Source organism: Macrotis lagotis, chromosome 1 (assembly GCF_037893015.1).
Source record: "Macrotis lagotis isolate mMagLag1 chromosome 1, bilby.v1.9.chrom.fasta, whole genome shotgun sequence".
Lineage (NCBI taxonomy): Eukaryota > Metazoa > Chordata > Mammalia > Peramelemorphia > Peramelidae > Macrotis > Macrotis lagotis.
The window spans coordinates 778,105,683-778,128,723 of record NC_133658.1 but is presented as its reverse complement, the minus strand read 5'-3'; the positions used below and the strand labels follow the sequence as shown (position 1 = coordinate 778,128,723).

Sequence of the window (23,041 nt, the reverse complement as noted above, 5' to 3'; positions counted from 1 at the left end):
AACACCATTGATAAATGAATAGACCAAGAAAAACTCTAGCCATCAGATTTATGGAAAGGGAAAAAGTTAATAACAAAGAAGAATTGGATTACATTATAAACAGCAAAATGAATAATTTTGACTATAATAAATTAAAAAAAGTTTTGCATTAATAAAATCAATGCTGCCAAAATTAGAAAGAAAGTAGAAAACTGGGAAATAATCTTCACAAATAGGAGTTCTGAATAAGGCCTCATTTCTAAAACATATAGACATTTGCATTAAATTTGTAAGGTTACAAGACATTCCCCAATTGATAAATGGTCAAAGGATGTGAACTGACAGTTTTAAAATAAAAAAATTAAAGCTATTATATAATCATATGAAAAAAAATGCTCCAAATCATTATTTGTTAGAAAAATACTTCTGGCCAAGATGGCGGAGAGAAGCCAGGCCTTGTACTAAGATCCCCTGATCTTCCCTTCTATATAATATGACACATACCTCTTAATGAACATTCAATTGACAAAACACAGAAAGAGAAGTTAGGAGAACAACAGCTATCTCAAGGTCTGTCTTCAGGGATCCTGAGTGGTCCAAGTGCAGAGCACAGTCAGTGGGGCTGGTTGAAAACCCAAATAAACTAAGATCAGCCCCGGAGGCATTCTCTCCAAGAAACAACCAGAGAGTGGAGGCATGACCATAGGACTGATGATATGGGACTAGAAGGACTGGAGGTTAAGTTCCAGTCTCTAGCACCCCCTACTGGTCAGGAGGAGTTATTACTGTCTGTGAACAAAGCCTCTAGTGCCTCCTACTGGCTGGCCCAAGTAGAATTACTAAACCCAGAAAGTCATTCCTCCAGGGATCTCAACACCAAACCTCTGTGAACCAGCCCCTCGCCCAACACAAGATCTTAGGAAAATGAAGAAAGGCTAGCAAAAGGAGGGTCCATAGAAAAATTCCTAGAAGGCAAAGACTCTAACTCAGAAAGATGTAGAACCTCTGAGGAGCATATTATTTAGTCTCCAGCACAGGAAAGACTTCCTTGAAGGAATGAGGAAGGAGTTTAAAAATCAATGGATAATTTGGAAATTTTGTGCAAAGAAACCCAAGAAAAGACTAATGCCTTACAACAAGAAAGCAAATCTTTGGAAAATACAATTGGACAAATGGAAAAAGAAAATAATTCTCTCAAAACCTCAATTGGTCAAATGGAAAACTCTTATAAAAATGGAATTGACTAATGGAAAAAGGTATTGCAAAAGGTGAATGAAGAAAATTCTTCCCTAAAAAAAGAATGGAGTCTGTGGAAACCAATGACTTCCTGAGACAATAAGAATCTGTTAAATAAAACAAAAAATTGAAAAAATAGAAGGAAATATAAAATGCCTCATCAGCAAAACCACTTACCTCAAAAATAGATTGAGGAGAAATAACCTAAAAATTATTGGTCTTCCTGAAAACATTGAAGAGAAAAAAAGCCTGATCTCAATGTTACAGAATTTAGTGATGGAAAACTGCCCTGATATCATGGAACCAGAGGGCAAAATAGTTATTGAAAGAATACATTTATCCTCTCCAGAAGGGGACCCCAAAATGAAAATGCTAAGGAATATTTTAGCCAAGTGCCAAAATTATCAGATAAAAGAGAAAAATTCTGCCTGCAGCCAGAAAGGAACAGTTTTTAGATACCTAGGAGCCAACATAAGGATTACAAACGACCTGGCAGCATCAATAATAAGGGACCGAAGGTCCAGTAATATGATATTCCAAAAAAGCAAGGGAGCTTGGATTGCAGCCAAGAATCCATTATCCAGGAAAACTGAGCCTTCTCATTCAAAGTAAAAGATGAACATTTAATGAAACAAGAGACTTCCAACATTTCCTGCTAAAAGACTAGAGCATAATAGAAAATTTGGACTTCAAATAGGAGACTCAAGAGACACATGAAAAGGTAAAATAAAAAAGGGTGGAGAAACAAAACTGTTATCCAATAACATGCAACTGACTATATCCCTACCTGGGAAAAAGACTATTACTCTAGAGAATTGTAACTCTATTAGAGAGAATTTATTTAGCCAGAAGTAATTGAAATTCATGATTTATTTGAGAAACTGCTATCCAATAACATGAGACAGGCTATATCATTACCTGAGATAAAGAGTATAATAACTCAAAGTAATTGCAATTCTAGTAGAGAGAATACACTTAGCCAGAAGAGATGGAAATTCATGACCTTTCCGTGAGTCAGATAGAATGATTTAAAAACAATACCTCCTAAAAAGGGGGACAGTAAAGAGATAGGTGGGTGGACAAGATTGAATGGGTTAAATATAATTACATAAAGAGGTACAAAGGACCTATTGCAATAGAGGGGCAGAAGGGAGGAGAGAGAACTGCCTGAATCTTACTCTCATCAGATTGACTTAAAATTAACATACACATACAACCAGTCAGTTAAGTTAAGAAATTTATCTTATCTTTAAAGTATTAAAAGGGAAAAGAGGAGGGGAAGGAAAGGGGGATCAAGAGAAAGAAGGAAGGAAGAAGGAGAAAAGTGGAAGGGGGAAAAAAGAGGAAGGGGGGAATGGATATAGGAGGGCATACATACTGAAGGTGGTGGTATTCAGAAAGAAAATACCAGAAATATGGATAAAGGAAAAAAATAGGGGGAATACATACAGAGGGAAGATAATATGGAGGGCAATAAAGTGTTAGTAATTATAACTTTGAATGTGAATGGGAAGAACTCTCCCTTAAAATGTAAGCAAATGGCAGAATAGATTAAAAAACAGAATCCTAAAATATGTTGCTTAAAAGAAACTCATTTGAAGCAAAGAGATACATATGGAGTAAAGGTAAAAGGTGGGAGCAAAACATATTTTGCTTCACCTGAAGTGAAAAAAGCAGAGGTGACATGCTTTATTTCAGACTAAGCAGCTGCAAAAATAGCTATCATTAAAAACAATAAGTAAGGAAACTATATCCTCCTAAAAGATACCATAGGCAATAAGGTTATTTCAATACTAAATATGTATGCACCTAATGGTATGCATCCAAATTCTTAGAGGAGAAATTGAAGGAGTTCCAAGAAGCCATAGAAAGTAAGACACTACTAATGAGAGACCTCAAGCTCCTACTCTCAGATTTAGACAAATCTAATAATAAAATTAAGAAGAAGGAAGTTAAGGAGATAAATAGATTGTTAGAGAACCCAGACATGATAGAAATATGGAGGAAATTGAATAGGGATAGAAAAGAAGATATTTTTTTTCCTTTCAGTACATATCACTTACACAAAAATTGACTATGCACTAGGGCATAAAATCCTAATAATCAATTGAAGAAAGTCAAAAATAGTGAATGTATCTTTCTCAGATCATAATGCAATAAAAATCACATGCAACACTGGAACAGGGAGATAGAGACCCAAAACTAATTGGAAACTAAATAACTTCATTTTAAAGAATGAGTGGATCAAACAAAAAATTATAGAAAGAATTAATTATTTCATCTTAGATAATGACAATACTTAAACAGTATACTAAAACCTATGGGTTACTCAAGGCACCTGTCAGGAGATATATTATATCTTTAAATTCTTACATGAATAATTTGGAGAAAGAGGAAATCAATTAACTAAATATACAAATAAAAAATTGGAGAAAGAACAATTTAACCCCCCCACAGTTAAAAAACAAATTAGAAAATCTAAAAATTAAAGGAGAAATTAATAAAATCAAAAGAAAGAAAACTATTGAACTAATAAATTAAACCAAGAACCAGTTTTACAAAAAAAACAATAAAATTGAGAAACCTCTATTCAATTTGATTAAAAAAAACTAAATTGCTAGTACCATAAATGAAAAAGGTGAGCTCAACACCACTGAGGAGGAAATAAAAATAATAATTGAGTTATTTTGTCCAACTCTATGACAAATATGATAATCTAAATGAAATGGATGAATATTTACAAAAATATAAGTTTCCCACGTTAAATGAAGAGGAAATTAAATACCTAAATAATCTTATCTCAGAAAAAGAAAATCAGCAAGCCATTATTGAACTCCCAAGGAAAAAATCTCCCAGGCCAGATGAATTCACAAGTGAACTCTATCAAACATTTAAGGAACAATGGGTTCCAATTCTATATAAACTCTTTGGAAAAATAGGTGAAGGCAGAACTCTGCCTGCCTCTTTCTATGACACCAATATGGTGCTGATACCTAAACAAAGAAGACTTAAAACAGATAAAGAAAACTATAGACTGATCTCCCTGATGAATATAGATGCAAAAATCTTAAATAAAATCTTACCAAAATGACTACAACAGGTTATCCCTAGGATAATACATTATAACGAAGTAGGATTTATCCTAGGAATTCAGGGTTGGTTCAATATTAGGAAAACTGTCAATACAATTAATTATATCAATAACAAACCTCTCAGAAATCATGTGATTATATCAATAGATCTTGAAAATGCTTATGAAAAAATATAGCACCCATTAAAACTAAAAACACTGGAGTGTAGGAATAAATGTATTGTTCCTTAGAATAATAAGCAATATTTCTCTGAAACCATCAACAAGGATTATGTGCAATGGGAATAGGCTAGAGTCATTCCTGGTAAGATCAGAGGTGAAACAAGGATGGCCATTATCACCACTACTATTCAATACTGTATTAGAAATGCTAGCTTTCAGCAATAAGAGAAGAAAAGGAAATTGAAGGAATTAGAATAGGGAAGGAAGAGCCAAAACTCTCACTCTTTGCGGATGACATGATAGTATACCTAGAGAATCTCCAAAAAATCATCTAAAAACTACTAGAAATAATTAGCAACTTCTGCAAGGTCACAAGATATAAAATAAACTTTCATGAATCCTTATCATTTCTATATATGACTAGCAAGATGCAGCAGAGAGATTTAAAAAGAAATCCTATTCAAAGAAACTTCAGATAATATAAAATACCTGGGATTCTACATATCAAGGCGAACTCAGAAACTTTTTGAATACCATTACAAAACACTTCTCACACAAATAAAATAAGATTTGAAAAATTAGGCAAATATTAACTGCTCATGGATAGGCTGAGCAAATAAAATAAAAAATGACAATTCTACCAAAATTAAACTACTTGTTTTGTGCCCTACCAATAAAAATTCAAAAAAAGTCCTTTAATGGGTTAGAAAAAAATTATAAATAAATTAATATGGAGAAATAAAAAGTCAAGAATTTCCAGGGATTTAGTGAAAAAAATTGCAAAAGAATGTGACTTACCCCACAGCAGATCTAAAATTGTATAATAAGCATCAATTATCAAAATTGTCTGGTATTGGCTAAGAAATAGAGTAATGAATCACTGCAATAGACTAGGTGAGAATTGATTATAGTATTCTGTTGTTTGATAAACCCAAAGAGTCCAGCTATTGGGATCAAAACTCTCTCTCTCTAATAAAAACTGTAGGGAAAATTGGAAGTTAGTATGGCAGAAACTTGGATTAGACCAATACTTCACACATTATACCAAGATAAGATCAAAATGGATGAAGGATCTTGACATAAAAAAGAATATTATAAGCAAGCTAGGATATCAAGGAGCAGCATACATATCAAATCTACAGAAAGGGTAGCAGTTTATGACCAAGAAAGAGATGGAGAACACCATTAAAAATAAACCATACAATTTTGATATATTAAATTAAAAATCTTTTGCAGAGACAAAACCACTGTAACCAAGATCAAAAGAAATGTAGTAAATTGGGGAACAATTTTTATCACTAGCAATTCTGACAAAGGACTCATTTCTAAAATATACAGAGAACTGAGTCAAATTTTTAACAAAAGACTAGCCATTCCCCAATTGACAAATGGTCAAAGGATATGCAAAGGTAATTTACAGATGAGGAATCCAAAGCAATCCATAGTCATATGAAAAATTGTTTTAATCACTAAATATTAGAGAAATACAAATTAAAACATCTCTGTGGTACCACCTCACACCTCTCAGACTGTCCAATATGATCAGAAAGAACAATGATCAATATTGGAAGGGATGTGGGTAAGCTGGGAAATTAGAAGCTGTTAGCTCATCCAACTGTTCTGGAGAGCAATATTATTGCCAAAAGGCAACAAAAATGTGCATACCCCTTGATTCAGCAGTACCACTACTGGTTCTATACCCTGAAGAGATTATGAAAAAGGGTTAAAATATCACTTGGACAAAAATATTTATAGCAGCTCTGTTTGTGGTGGTAAAGAACTGGAAACTGAGTGAATGTCCATCAGTTAGGGAATGGCTTAATAAACTCTGGTGTATGTATGGGATAGAACATTATTGTTCAATTAGAAACCAAGAGGCCTGGGATTTCAGGAAAGCCTGAAAGCATTTGCATGAACTGATGTTGAGTGTAATGATCAGAACCAGAAGAACATTGTACACCTTAACACAACATGGGAGTGATGATCAACCTTAATAGATTTGTTCATACCAACAGGGCAACAAACAGGCCCAATTCTGGGATATCTGCAATGGAGAATGCCAACTGTATCCTGAGAAAGAATTGTAGAGTTTGAACAAAGACCAAAGACTACTACCTTTAGTTTAAAAAAATGTTATCTTATTATGTAATTCTTCTATATCTTTTACTTTATGTTTCTTCCTTAAGGATATGATTTCTCACTCATTACATTCAACTTAGATCAATGCATACCATGGAAGCAATGTAAAGATGAACAAACTGCTTTCTGGGGGTGGGGTGGGGAGGGGGAAGGAAGCAAGATTACAGGAAAATTTAAAATACAAAATAAATAAAATCTTTCCAAAAAAAAGATAAATACAAATTAAAACAACAATGCACACCTATCAGATTGGCCAAGATGAAAAAAATTTTAAATGATCAACTTTAGAAAGGTTGTGGGAGGGTTGGGACATTGCTACATTGCTTGTTGAGTTGTGAATACATCTAACCTTTCTGGAGAGCAATATGGAACTATGCTCAAAGTGCAATAAAACTTTTTATACCCTTTGACCCAGTAATTCCAATTCTAGATCTATGTACAGAAGGAATTATAAAAAGGGAAAAATCCTACATGTTCCAAAATATGTATAACAGCTCTTTTTGTAGTGGCAATGAGTTAGAAATTGAAGGGGTGCCCATCAGTTGGGGAATGGCTAAAAACTTTATGGTATATGAATAATATGGAATACTATTTTTCTAAAGCTAATCATAAATGCTCAAACTATAGAAAAACATCGAATGTCTTCCAGGATCTGATGCTGAGCAAAGGGAGTAGAACCAAGAGAACAATGTACAGAAAAATCACATTATGAGATGAACAACCCTGAGGGAAGTACCTCCTTTCAGCAGTTCAGAGAGCTAGGACAACTTTATTAGACTGACTGTGGATTATGTTAACCCCATCCACAGGAAGAAACAAAACAAAACAAAATACACACACAGAGACATACATGCAAACACACAAACACACTCACCTTTCAGAATCTGATGAACATTTTATAAAAAACTATCTTATATGTCACTTTTCCTTAATCCTTATTCCTCATACTGAAAATAAGTAACCTGCAAACATGTTTATCAAAATATATATGTACAGGGAAAACTAGGTGGCTTAGTGGATACAGCACCAGCCCTGGAGTCAGGAGTACCTGAGTTCAAATTCGACCTCAGGCACTTAATAATTACCTGGCTGTGTAGCCTTGGGCAAGCCACTTAACCCCATTTGCCTTGATAATCTAACTGTTCACTACTGAGGGTGGAAGAAAATTTTACAACTTAAAAATATACATGTACATATCAATGAAAATAAATAAATAAATTTTAAAAAATAAAATCTGTACCCATTTTGTCCTTATTTAGGTATAGGTACTCAGTCTTTTTAAAAGCAATTTGAACTAAGCCTGATGATCTATAGAAGCTTGCATACAATTTAAACTAGTAGTGACATAGTAGACCTATATGCAAAAAGAGATTAAAAATAAAGGAGAACATAACATAACTATAAAAACATAAAAAATAACAATGAAATGCAAAAAAAGCAGAAACTTTAAACAGATCCTCTATGATGCAATAAAAATTACATGTAATAGTGCACCATCAAAAGATAAAGCAAAAATTAATTGGAGCAGGTTGCAACCAGCCCTCCAGCCACCACTACCACCATGTCCACACACGTTCCCACTCCCTCCCCTACATCCTCATTCCTCCTGGTTTCTTTATTTTTATTTTTTCATTTATTTTGAAATATATGTACATGTAATTTTTTTCATTTTTGCATTTGATTGTGCTGATTTTATGCGCTAATACAAGACCAATTTTTGTATCAGTGGTATGTGTCACCAATATTCTATCTTATTTAAATTTTATAAAATTCTATTCACCATCTTAACTTATTTCATATTTTGTGTTTAGATTTATTTAATTCTTAGAGTGGGGGGTTGAGGTCCTCCACTGATATTGTTTTGCTATGTCATTCTGCAATTCATTTAGCTTCTCCTTTAAAAATATGGATGCTATACCCCTTGATACATATATGTTTAATTGCTTAGGGTATCTTTTAGGAAGATCTAATTTCATTCCTTATCTCCTTAATTAGATCTGTGTTTTCTCTGAGCTTAGTATGAAATCAGGATTGTTATCTCTGTTTTTTTTAACTTCTGCTGAAGTATAATATTTTTGCTCCAGCCTTTTACCTTTATTCTCCTTGCTTCAGATGTTTCTCATAAACAACATATTGAAAGATCCTTACTTTTAATCCACTTTGGTAATTACTTCCATTTCGTGGGCAAGTTTATCCAATTAACATTCAGAGTTATGACTACAAATTCTGTATTTCTCTATATTCTGGTATTCTTCTTATTTGTACTTTTCTCTGTCCTTTCTCCTTATGTCTTCTCACTAGTGTTTAAATTCTGACTGCTGCCTCCTTTAATATTCCCTTTCTGCTTCTCTGTAAGATAGGATAACTTTCTATACACAATTTAGAATTTATGTTATTCCCTCTTTGAACCAAATTTGTTGAGAGTAAGATTTACTCAGTTTTCATACTCTCTCTTTATTTTCCTTTTCCCTGATAGGCCTTCTGTACCTCTTCCTGTGGTGTAATTTATTAATTTATCCTCTAATGTCTCCACTTTCATCTCCTACTATAATCTGTTTATTCCTGTATTTATTGTTTTATATCTGTACTGTACTCACTCTCACTGTCAAAGTATACTCCTTTCAACTGACCCAATAAAGTAACAGTTCTCAAGAACTATAACCATCACATCATAATCACTTTATGCCCACATCCTCTGTGCATGTCTACTCTCTCCAGTTGTCCAAGTATAACTACAACCCTCATGACTTAAAATACCATCACTCATGATCACTTATATCCACACCCTGCTGTCCAAGTTACTCTCTCCAATTCTCCCAATGGAAAATCAACCCTCATGAGCTAAAGTACCATCATATCATGATCAATTTATAATTACATGCTCTGTCTAATTATGTATTTTTATTCAACTGTCCTACAAGAAATCCAATTCTTAAGACTTTCAAGTATCATCTTCCATGTAGGATATAGACAGTTTAATCTTATAGACTTAACTTTTCTTTCCATTTACCTTTTTATGAATCTCTTGAAACTTACATTTGAAGATGAAATTTTCTGTTCTGGTTTGATTCTTTTATCAGATAAGTTCAAAAGCTCTCTATACAATGAAATATCCATTTCTCCCCCGAAAGAATAAATTAAATTTGCCAGGACAGTTGATTCTTGGTGGCAATCCAAGCTCACTTGCCCTCTGCAACATCATACTCTAGACCCTCCAGTCCTTTAATGTTGAAGTGATTAGTCCTGTGTAACCCTTGTTGTAGCTTCTTGCTATTCTTTTTTGACTGCTCGTAATATTTTCTCCATTAACTGAGAAATCTGAAATTTGGCTAAAATCTTCCTTAGAGTTTTTATTTAAAGATCTCTTTTTGGGTATGATCAATGGATTCTTTCAAGGACTGCTTTATCTTTCTTTTCTATGATGGGGCAGTTTTTCATGAAAATTCCCTATAAGATATTTTCCAGGTTCTTTTTATGACTATTCTGATCTTCAGGTAGATCAATAATTTGCAAATTATCTCTTCTGTATCTATTTTCCTGGTCGACCATTGTTTTTCCTAGAGGTACTTTCAATTTTCTTCTCTTTTTTCAGCCTTTTGATTTTGACGGATCATGGTGTCTTTTGAGTCATTACTTTCTATTTCTCCAATTTTAACATATCCTCTTTCAACATAATATTTTTTAGAGATTTCAATTGCATGAAGGTAATTTTTCTCAACTTGTGTAAATTTTTCTCTTTTTGTTGTAGTGAAAGAGTCAGTTAATATATCTCTCTTAGTTTGGCATTAAATTTATTAATAAGCAAAACAATAATTATTTCAGATATTTTACAACTACTTGGCATAGTATTTATAGGTAGCATGTTAGTCCTTGCAATGGAAAAGCCTAGGTTTAATAAATATGCATTCTGAATAATATTTGGCAAGTTAATTAACCTCTCTAGGTCTTACTTGGTTCACTGGTAAAAGGAGAGAAAGTGAGAAACTTAGATGACCACTTGTTGCTTTGTTGTTTCAATCAGGTCTAACTTTCTGTGATTCCATCAGGGGTTATCTTGGCAAAGATAATGAATGACATGCAATTTCCTTCACCAGTGTATTAAATAGAGGTTAAGGAATTTTCTCAGAATCATAGAGTAGTAAGTCTTTGATGCCCAATTTGATCTCAGATCTTCTGAATCTAAAGACTGCCACTCCATACACTACAACTTAACTGCCTAGATGACCACTAAGATCCTTTCACAAACATAAAACAATTCATGAGACATCTGGAAAACATTGTGTTCAGTCACTCTGAACCCAAAGTCTATTTTTTCTCATGGAGTTAGTTTAAAACTTCCTGGAGTATCCCAATCTTAAAGGTTTGGTGAATTTTCATATTTTGAATTTGTAATCTTTAACACAGTTCTTGACATATATTATATGCTTAATTAGTGAAATGGACAATTTATTTGATTATGAATCTGGAAAGTGAATGTTAGAAATAAATTTAATTTATAAAATAGGCAATATTTTCTCAGATCTTTCTATTTTCTACAATTTTGGAACCAAATGCAAGGCATGTTCAAAACGTTTATATGTGATTTTTTTTCAGGTTAAAAATCAGTAAAAGTACTTGATTAGAGGTCCCCCCAAGCAGGTTATGATCATGGTTCTAAGTTTCATTCTTTGATGGTTCTTAAGAATACTTAGCTTCAAAGACTTCTAAAGCAGAATACTTTGGTCCAGTAAAACCTTAGCAATGCCCTTAAAAGTCCTCTGCAATTTTCCTTTGAAGCTGAATTCCCTTTCTTTATGCTTTCACACTCAGTCTTCCTTTATTTATTTGTTGTTGTCAGTGCATTCAGTTCTTGAAATACTTTCTTATCAGTGGTCCTTTCCCAGACCATCTGTAATTCTGTTCAGACAGAATTGTTCTTAAGAACCCAAGGTCAATGTGACCTCTTTTTAAAAGAGCAGTTATCTATCCTTTTGCTAAAAGACTTAACAGAATCAAACAATTCATCAACTGAATATACAATTGCTTTATAATCTACTTTAAGATTTATAATAACAAGTGATTTCTAAAGCATGCATTCATTGATAGGTGTCCTAGGCTAAGAGTTTGAAACTGAAGGGAAAAAATTACATTTTCATTTGAAATTACTATGCAAAAATATTTTTATATACTGTCCTCAGGCATTTATTGATTAAGTGACTGAACAATTCTCTTTCTGCCTCAGATTCTTCATCTGTAAAATCAGGATAATAGTATATACATCCCATAGTTGTTATGAGGAGAAAATAAATGATATTTAAAATGTTTGACAAGCTTTAAAGCACTATATAAATGCTAGCTATTATTATTAATAATATTATACTCAATTATAAAAGAAAACTGAAATAAAACTGAATATCATATGATTTTAGCCACCATTCTTGACCTCGGAACACTGGGGCAAAAGACAGGACTATGTTGGGAACAAACCACTGCATAGTCAGGAGCCTGGACATAAAGGAGAAAACAAATATCAGCATAGAAAATGCCTGGACTACATAGGCAACATCTTGGCCAGTGATAAGCCAGGGATCACACTCCATTTCCAACACAAAAAAGTTCTATAATTGCTATTACCTAGGAGCAGAGCTCAAATAATCAAAATGATCAAAAAGTTAAAAGAGAGCTAACCATAGAAATCTTCTATGCAGATAAAAATGATAAAAATGGCAACTAAGAAGAAGGCAGTAAAAGATTACCAACATGTAAAGTCTCAAAGGAGTCTCTGAATTGGACTCAAATACAAAACCTCACAGCTTAAAAAAGAATTAAAAACCAAAGAAGAGAGGAAGAATAAATATGGGAAAAAAGAAATGAGACCCATGAGGAAAATTATGAAAAATTGACCAAAGAAATAAATTTCTTTAAAAGTAAAAATAACCAACTAGGAAAAGAATTCAACCCTTCAAAAAAAATAAATTCAACCCATTAGAAAATGAATGCAACTCATCTACAACTCATATCAACCAACTTGAAAGGGAAAAGTAATATAATTCATCAAAAAAAGTAAAATGAACCAACTGGAGAAGGAAACACAAAAGCTAACTGAAGAGAATAAAATTCTAAGAATTAGAATTGGATAACTAGAAACCATTGAATGAATCAAGATTCCACTAAACAAATAAAAGAGTGGAAAAATTGAAGAAAATGTAAAGTACTTTTTAGGAAAAACAAGTAACCTGTAAAATAGGTCTAGAGAGATAATTAATGAATTATTGGTCTACCAGAAAGTACAGGTCAACAAAAAAGATCCTGAAAAATTTCAGGAAATTATCAGGGAGAACTGTCCAAATGTTCTAGATCAAGACGACAAAATAGCCACTGAAAGAATACACAGAACTGGGGCAGCTAGGTGGTGCAGTAAATAGAGCACTGGCCTTGGAGTCAAAAGTACCTGGGTTCAAATCTGACCTCAGACACCTAACAATTACCTAGCCGTGTGGCCTTGCGGAAGCCACTTAACCCCATTGCCTTGAAAAATCTAAAAAAATAAAATAAAACAAAGAATATACACAGAATTCTTCCCTGAAAGAGACCCTAGGCTAAAAACTCCAAGGACTATCGTAGTCAATTTCCAAAAATTCTCAAATAAAGGAGAAAGTACTGCAAGCACTTTGAAAAGAAGCAATTTTAATACAAAGGACTAACAACTTCAAAACTGAAGGATCAGAGAGCTTAAATATGATATTTCAGAGAGCAAAGGACCTTCGATTATAACCAAGAATTTACCACCCTGCAAAATTTAGCAATTCTGTCAGGGAAAAAGAGGGATGTTCAACAAAATAGAGCACTTCCAAAATTTCAAAAGTAGAGAACTGAATCTTCAAATACAAGACAGAAGAGATGTATAAAATAGTAAACAGAAAGTAGAAATAAAATAAATCAAATATTGTGCAAGAACATTAAATTGTATACAACTCTACGAGGGAAGATAACACTTGAAGTTCTTAATAATTGTATTTCTCTTAGGATAGTTAAAGTGTTGAATATAGTTGAAAAGATTGTACTTAAGAGGATATGGATATGATTGATTCTTGTCCTTCTATTGAAGAAGACCAAAATGACATCACTATGTTTGAGACAAATTACAGGGCATATGATTATGACTGATCAATGCATAGATTTTGCACCAATAGTCCAGAGGAAAATCTGGGGTTTTTATTCTAAATTTATGTGCCTCATGTTTCCTTTGACCCACTTTAATTCTGTCTCACTCAAAGAACTCAGTACTTTCTATGATAAAGACATCCTAATGCTGGGCAATCCTGTGTCAATGTCTCCCATACCTTGTAATTTATTGTAGAGATTTTAAGAGAGAGACACTCAGAGTGTTCCAGTATTTAAAGTACTTAGAGGCTCTATACTTAATTAAATCAGAAGTAACTTACTGGATACATAGAGGTTTGTAGTACAACAGGAAGAGAGATTGGGAACCTACTCAGAAGGGTTGGACATAAAGAGATAGGAAGTGATCTTATCTTAATCAATACATTATTTAAAAGGGTTTAAGTACCATAGTTGGGGAGGGTAGTGTAAGAGAGAATATGCTGGGAGCAGTACAAATGATTCATGAAATTCCTTGACTTTGCATGACCTTTGGCTCATGAGGGTTGTGTGTCCATGGAGGGTAGTTGAAAAGAAGGTAAGATATAAACTACTTGAAACAATGAAAAAATTCAGCAAAATAGCAGGATATTAAATAAACCCACATAAATCATCAGCATTTCTTTACATGAATAACAAAGCCCAAGAACAAGAGTTAGAAAGAGAAAATCCATTTAAAGTAACTACAGACAACATTAAATACTTGGGAACCTAACCTCCCAAGACAAATCCAGGAACTATACAAACACAATTATAAAGCACAACTGGGAAAAGGCCAGTTGCTCTTGGTTAGATTAAACTAATATAATAAAAATGTTAATTCTACTCAAATTAATTTTTTTCTTTGGTGCCATGCCAGTCAAACTACCAAATAACTATTTTACTGATCTAGGAAAAATAGTAACAAAATTCATAAGGAGCAAGAAAAGATCAAGAATATCAAGGGAACTGATAAAGATAAATAGAAAGGAAGGTGCCTAGCTCTAACAGATCTAAAACTATACTATAAAGAGGCAATTATCAAAACAGCTTGGTTCTGGTGGGTTGGTTGATTTTTGTCCTTGTCCTTCGGTCTTGTTTATGGAAGAAGACCAAAATGACCTTACTAGGTTTGAGACATATTACAGTGTGTCCTACTGTGGCTGATCAGACAAGAGCTCGAAATGCTTAACTACAGGTTGGGCACACATATAGTCCAAGTGAACACCTAGGGTGGGTACTCTAAACTTATGAATGTCATGTTTCCTTTGAGCTGCTTCAATTCTATCTTCTTAATAGAGCCAGCAGCCTCACTGATGAAGGTATGCCATGTTGGGCAATCCTGTACCAGTGTCTTCCATGCTGTACAATCAATTCTAAAGCACTTCAATGAGACCTTCAGGTTGTCTCAGGGTTGCTTCTTCTGATCCCCTTGTGAGTGCTTGTGCTCTGTGAGTTCTCTATAAAAGAGATTTTTTGGCAAGTGTACATCTGGCATTCTATCAATGTGTCCAGTCCATTGTAGTTGAGTTCTCAGTAGTAATGCTGGAATGCTAGGCAGTTTAGCCCAAGAAAGGACCTCAGTGTCTGATATCTTGTCTTGCCAGATGATCTTCAGAATCTTCCTAAGACAATTTAAATGGAAATGATTCGGTTTCCTGACACGGCACTAGTGATTGTCCATGTTTCACAGGCATATAGCAATGAAATTAGCACAATGACTTTGTAGATTTTCATTTTGGTAGTCAGTCTAATACCTCTCCTTTCCCATACTTTCTTCCCAAGCTCCACAAAAATTTAACTAGCACTAGTAATGTGTGTATCAACCTCTTTGGAAAGGACACTGCCAAGGTAAGTGAACTTGTCCTTAGTACTCAAAACTTCTCCATTTGCTGTAATTGATGGTTCCACATATAAATGATATGGTTGTTTGATGGAGCAATTGTGTTTTCTTGGTGTTAATTGTTAGAACAAAATTAGCACAAACAGCAGAGAGTGGATAGAGCACCAAGTCCTGGAATGAAGAGGACCAGATTTCAAATCTGACCTCAGACAGGTATAATTTGTGTGACCTTGGACAAGTCAATTAACCCCATTGCCTTACAACTTTTTAAAAATGTTTTTAAACATCCTCACTATTGGTAGGAGAAATGGGGGTTGAAACAATTCTGGGGTACAATAAATACCTATTAGATTGGCTAATAGAACAGAAAGAGAAAATGACAAATGTTGGAAAGGATGTAGGGGAGTGTTGGAGGAGTTGTGAAATGATTCAACCATTTGGTAGAGCAATTTGGAACTATGTCCAAAGGGTTATAAAACCATGCCTTCCTTTTGACATAGTAGTGCCACTACTAGGTCTATGTTCCAGAAGATATAAAATGCTGGAAAGAAAAGTACCTCTATTGTATGGATATTTATAGAGCTGGTGGCAAGGAACTGGATATTAAGGGAAAGCTCATCAGCTGGGGAATGATTGAAAAAAAAACTGTATGTGAATTAACTACTAGATGCCATGCAAAAACGTACTACACAAACTAATAGCAATGTTGCAGGGTGATCAGGTGTGAAAACTTATCTTTTCTCATCAATTGGTTAATCCAAGTGAACCCTGAAGGACTTATGATAAAGAACTCTATCCCTCCCAAAGGTAGCAATGGTGGTGTCTGAATACAGATTGAAACATATTTTTTTACTTTATCTTTATTGAATTTTTTTTGGGGGGAGGGGGAGGTTATGTTTATTTTTGCTCCATGACTTGTGAAAAAGGTTTTCATGACTACATATTTTTATCTTATATCAAATAACTTGCTTTCTCTATGAGGGGGAGTGGGGTGGGAGGAATGGAAAGAAGTTAGAATTCAAAGTTTTAAAAGTGACAGTTGAAACTTGTTTTTGCATGTCAGCAAGTGAAAAATAAATAAAATATAAAACAAATACTTAATGGTCTATTGTTTCATCCTCTATTTCTCAAAATTGAAGGACATTTCACAGAATCACCTATCTCATAACTGAAGCACTGTAAATAGAAAGAAAGAAAGAAAGAAAGAAAGAAAGAAAGAAAGAAAGAAAGAAAGATAAAAGGTAATTTCTAATATTAGAAACTTCATGCAAAAAAAACCTATGTACAAAAAAATATTTAGACAGAGTAAATTGGAAATAACAAAAAAGGGTAATAGATTAAGGGTCATCAGAATAGTCTCTTGAAGGGAATGACATTTCAATTGGATCTTAATTGATCTGAAGCAACTCAATAAAAATTTTCTGAATAAAGTGAGAGTAGGCATGTTATTTCAGAGTATGGGTTAATTTTTATCCTTAGGTTTGTAGCCTGAAGTATGGCATGATCTCAGTCTGCATTGAGTCAAATCGTGGAAGAGGAGCCATGCCACACATGCTCTTTCCTTTCATTCTGGGCTCCTTTGTAGAGCAACACCAGTCTCCGCTGCTAAGATGTTGATGCCAAAGAAGAACCGAATTACCATGTATGATAGCCAAGAAGGATGTCCACATGCCAAAGCATCCTGAACTGGCAGACCAGAATATGCCCAGTCTCCATGTCATGAAAGCTATGCAGTCTCTAAAGTCTCATGTCTATGTTAAGGAGCAGTTCGCATTGGGGCATTTCTACTGGTATCTCACCAATGAGGGCATTCAGTACCTCTGGGATTACCTTCACCTACCCCCTGAGATTGTGACTGCCACTCTTCACAAAAGTAGACCTAAGACAGGAAAGTCAAGGTATAAAGGTCTGGAGGGTGAGAGACCTGCCTGACTTACTTGGGGTGAAGCTGACAGAGACACATACAGAGGAAATACTGCTCCTCCTGGAGCTGACAAGAAGGCTGAAGCTGGGGCTGGGTCAGCAACATAATTCCAATTTAGAGGTGGATTTGGTCATGGACATGGTCAACCTCCTCAATAAGAACCATAGAGATATGTTTCATATTGAATAAAATTTTGGGGAAAAAATTTTTAAAAAAGTCATAGTGTGCAGGTACAACCTTGCATTCTGCTTCTATCAGATCACATTTGTAGTGTTGTATTCAGTTCTTGTCACCTCAATTTAGTAAAGGCCTGAAAAATTGAGGGTTTCTATATTAAAAGCAGACTTAAATGATCTTGAATCCATGCAATATAAAGATTATTGAAGGAAATAAGGAAAGTTGATTCTTCTCCCTGTCCCTGTTTTCATGTCTTCAAGTAAGGTCATTTGAAGGTCATTTGACAGATATGTTAGGATGGGAATTCCTATGTACATCTCTCTCTCTCTCTGTCTCTCTGTCTCTGTCTCTCTCCATACACACATACACACACACACACACACACACACACACACACATACACACATATATATATTCTCTCTTTCTCTCTCTAAATATATGTATGTATGTATATATGACTATATAGCTACCAAAATGATTTTCAGTTCTAGAATTCTGATTCTGTGATATACTTAAGGATTACTGAACATCTAGAGGAAAAGTAAAGAGACTGTATTGAGATAAGAAATGAACAAGATGAGGGTGGAAGCCACTGAAAAAAAGAGGGAAGAAAATGTCAAAAACATCTTTGTTTCAGAATTTTACTGAAGGCTGAGACTGGCTAGTAGGCTCAGCTTTCTAAAGGGATTTTCTTATATCTTGAAGCAATGTAGATTTTGTGATGAAGTCAGTATTTTATTAGTCACATAATTTTCTTTACTTTCTATGATTTGAAAAGATATTACAATACATTTTGAGGTAGATGGCTATTTCCAGGAGCAGCAGGGGTGGATATGTAAAATCTGTGAACCATGCACATGTTTATAAACCTAATAATAGAATTAAACTCTTAAACATTTTGAAATAATGCCTAGAGATGTGCTACCAAATGTTCTTGCTTTTTTTCCCTAATAGATTTCAGGGTGAATTACACAGATTTTATTTTTCCTTCTCTTCTTTTCCTAAATGATTATTATATTAGCCATATTCCATAAAGAACTCATTCCATTCATTTCTATATGGGGATTTAAGGCAGTATGGCATATGATAATTCTGAGCTTAGATTCAGTAAAACTGGATTTAAATCTAACCTGTGATCCTTATTAGCTTTGTGACTATTGACAAGTCATTTAGTTTCTATGCATCTCAAGTAAATCCTTAGGAATTATCTCCTAAATTTATAGGGGTTTAGTTTCACTAGGAAATGGAATTCTCTCTAGCTCTCATATTGCCAAAATCACAACTACTTCATATATTCATATGTGAGGGTTAACCACCAAAGAAAGATTAATATTGGAGATATTGCTTCAAAATTGACACAAAACTAACACCTGAACCAATACACATGGGAGAAGTAACGGATTTAAACTTATATCTTTCTAGGTCATCACAATTGCCTTCCCTGAGATGTGGCAATGGAATAGGCAATATGTGAAAAGTGATTTGCATTGTAATTTCAGAGCTTCAAGTGATGCATTAACATGAGGCAAAAACTAGGCATGGACTGCTATTACCTTCCTAATGACTCCTTTTTTCTTGGGTAGTATACCAAATTAGTATTTTAATTTTGCTAGAGATTAAAACAACCCATGATGTGCAGTTACATTTTAGCAAAAGAAGCCAGATGGAAAATGTGTCCTAATAAACAATAAAATTATTCTCTGCATCTTTGGTTTTGCATTAGACCTCAGCTAATTCAAGGAAGTAAATGTTTGTCTGTGAAGCTGGGTAGAATTTTTAAAAGAATATGTGGAATTTGATCAGAAACATTAGGATGGGAAGGGACATTCTGCTCCACATTTGCCTCCTGGGACTTTTCATTAAACAAAGCATATGTCCTCTTTTAATTCCCCATTCTTTAAACAATAAAGAGCAATCCTTCAGCTTAACTTTCATTCTTGTCACAGGCAGTCCAATAGCCAAGGGCAAAATTATGAAGACAAGATGAGTAGCAGTTCTGTTTCCTGCAGCCCACAGAAATTTAAATGGATGATTTTTACCATTACTTCTGCCATTATGCTGCATTAATAGTGTATTATGTACAATGTTATAGCATCAATATTGGCATCAAATCACTCATTATCATGTTTGTCTTTTGCTAAAGTGAGAAATAAACTCTAAGGAGAATTTTGAAGGAGAATAAGAGAGTATAATAAAAACTTGAAAATAAAACATAGCAACCTACCAATTTGGCAAACTGCTCATTTGTTCAGACCTTGGTATCATAAATAAAAATGTGACAAATAATCTAAGAGAGTTTAATATGGAACACTGTGAAGTGAGGAAAAAAAGAAAAAGATTAGAAGCTATGATTCCGAATATCATAATAATGTATTTTATACATTTCCCAGAACTTGCTTTTTCAGATTATATTTTACTAAGTGAATCAGTGGGAAATCATGGTTGCACATACATTATTTTGCACATAATTCAAAGATTCAAAAACATGCTTAAGTGCAGAGAAACCATTTCACTGGTTTAGAGAACTCCAGGTATAAAAACTCTTTCTATCAGTACAATTTGATAACTCATCTATACTTCATAATATTGGTAAAATTGTCTGGGAAATGGAGATATAAATTAACTTGCCCGAAATCATACAATTAATGTGTGCTAGAGTCAAATTTTGAACCAGTGTCTTCCTGGATCAAATAAGGTGAACTATCCACTACCCCATGCTGTCTCTCATTAACCCTTTTTTCAGAAGCTTCTTTAATTCCTAAACATCAAAAATGATATCTCCCACTCACAATGTAAGCCTCTAAACTGATAGACTATGATGAAATCTGAGTAAGTAATGAATTTAATTGGTGGTACCTGAGTGTGTATCAGTCCCAGTTGTTCAATGCAACATAATATTCTCTCATGTAACTCAATAGAACACCATTGTTACTTGATCTATTTGGTTTATCATATATGTACTGTTGGGCATTTTCTGTATTCTAGACTATGAGTTCCAAAGAAAGAGAAAAAGTTGCAATAAATAACAAAGCCTTTATTTGAAACATTGATATTACTTCCACAATATAAGCGTCTGAGATGGAAGACATATGAGAGGGAATGGGATGCTTACTTGAGCAGGGAACATGGAGACAGCTCTACTGTCTGGGCCTGGCTCTGCTACTGACTTACCATAAAGAGACAACTCAATTAACTGCTCTGTTCCTTGTTGCCTTGGTATGGAAAAGGTAGAATACTCATAATAATATTAGATAAAAGAAGAAATCATCATAAAACTTAATTCCTCACTGAATCTTCAATTTGCTTATACATTTTGGAGAGAGTATTTATTCATTTAGAAAAGGTTGGAAGCTCTACACTAAACTTCCTGAAATAATGTTAATGTGTTCTACTCAATCCAGATTAGTACTATATGTAGGTCACTTATTTAACCTTTTCGTTACTCTCCCACACTCCATTTACATAAGGGCTTTTTTTTCAAATTTTTAGGTTCAAATTCTACTTTTCCTGATTCCTTCCTATATTTCCTTGAGTAAATAAATTTAACTTCCTAAACTATAAAATGAGGAAATTAAATTAATACCTTAGACTCTAATGTGACATCATATTTCTATTATATGCCACAGGTTCATCAGTGCTATCAATTCATAGCACAATTCTAGAGATTAAAGCAACTTTCACTCCTCAGTTATAGAAAATAAATTTCTTTTTTCGCAGTTCTCATAACATCTAGGAGGATCAACAATAACTTCCACTAAGGAAATGGATGGAAGTCTACACACAAATGATATAATGATGATCTTATTCTGGGTTGTCAGATTCTAAGAGATTTGACACACCACTCATTTCCATAAGCCACTAGTACCTTATGAAGTCCATTTTTCTTCCATCAGCAAGTCTCAAACATTTGTTCCATGCTAATTATTCTTGGTTCCTCATTACACCTACTTTCCCTATGATCTAGGTTCCCCAACTAAACAAGTACTTCATTTCCATCTCCAGCATAATCTTCTGTGTGAAATCTTTGTTGATACCCTATTTATCAGTCTTCTCCCTTCCTAACCCCCACATTTTAACTACATTGTATGTATGTAGATATATATATATTTATAAGTATATACATATATTTTCACATATGCAATATATATTTAGATATTTTATTTTGAAGATATTTATATTTATATGCATTGAAGGCAGCTAGCTGTCACACTGGGAAAACATGACTTCAAATTCAGCTTTACACACTTAGTAGCTATATCACCCTGAAAACATCACTTAAATCTACTCTGCTTCAGTTTCTTCATCTGTAAAATTGGTATGATAATGGTGGCATCTAATTCTCAACATTTCGGTAAGAATCACATGAGATATGTAATTAAATGTGTTGTAAATGTTTAGCCCAGTGCCTGGATCACAGTTAGTATGATTGAAATGTTAGTTATTATTACTGTTATTTGTCATAATTGCTTTTGTTAAAAGTAAACTCCTAGAGAGAAGAGATGATTTCATTCTAAGCATAAATAATATCTAGCACGTAGTAACTTAATAAGAACTTAATGAATACTTGTTTATTAATGATTTAATGGTTATCATCTTATAATCTAATTTGACCAATAGAGAAAATATATTTCTTTAAACCTAACTTCCTACCTTAAAAAATATCATCCTATTTTTTTTAATTACTTAAAGTATTTTACTAACCAAAACAGAAACAGATATAGGAGATTAGCATCAGACAAAGGGGATTTTTGTTCTTGTTGCTTTTGTTGTTGTTATTGGTTAAAGAGTTCATAGCAATTTATCTTGGTCCAAATGTAAATATGCATATATACAAGTACGTACATATACTCAAATATACATGTGGTGATTTTTTCCTTAGTTTTCAGTCATGCCCAAATCCCACCAGGTTTTCTTAGGAAAAATGATGAAATCGTATGCCATTTCTTTTTCTCAATCCTTGAATAGATGACAAAACTCAGACACACAAGGTTTAGTAACTTCACAAGGTCATTCAGCTAATCAGTGATTGAGATCAGATCTGAACTCATGAAGATGAATTTCCTATCTCTAAACTTACTACTAAGATTTTCATATATATATATATACATATATATATATATATATATATATGTGTGTGTGTGTGTGTATGTGTATCTATAAAGATATATTGATAATGTAAACTGTTGTGATTGCATATATGTATGCAGGTTGAAAGCAGGCATGCATATATTCAACATTGGGCAGATACAGTTTCCTTAATGCTCTATTATTTCATTATTATAAACCAGTTAAAGTTCTTTACTTGTTTCTTGTTTTGCTATATGCTCTATTTTGTAGAGTACTAGAAATCCTAGTTACAGAAGTAAGATGA

General features: G+C 33.6%; 1 pseudogene; it reads left to right on the top strand.

Annotated features, from left to right (window-relative positions):
• Positions 1-17,179: 17,179 nt before the first annotated feature.
• On the top strand, positions 17,180-17,651 carry LOC141488252 (small ribosomal subunit protein eS10-like; annotated as a pseudogene).
• The last annotated feature ends 5,390 nt before the right edge of the window (positions 17,652-23,041 follow it).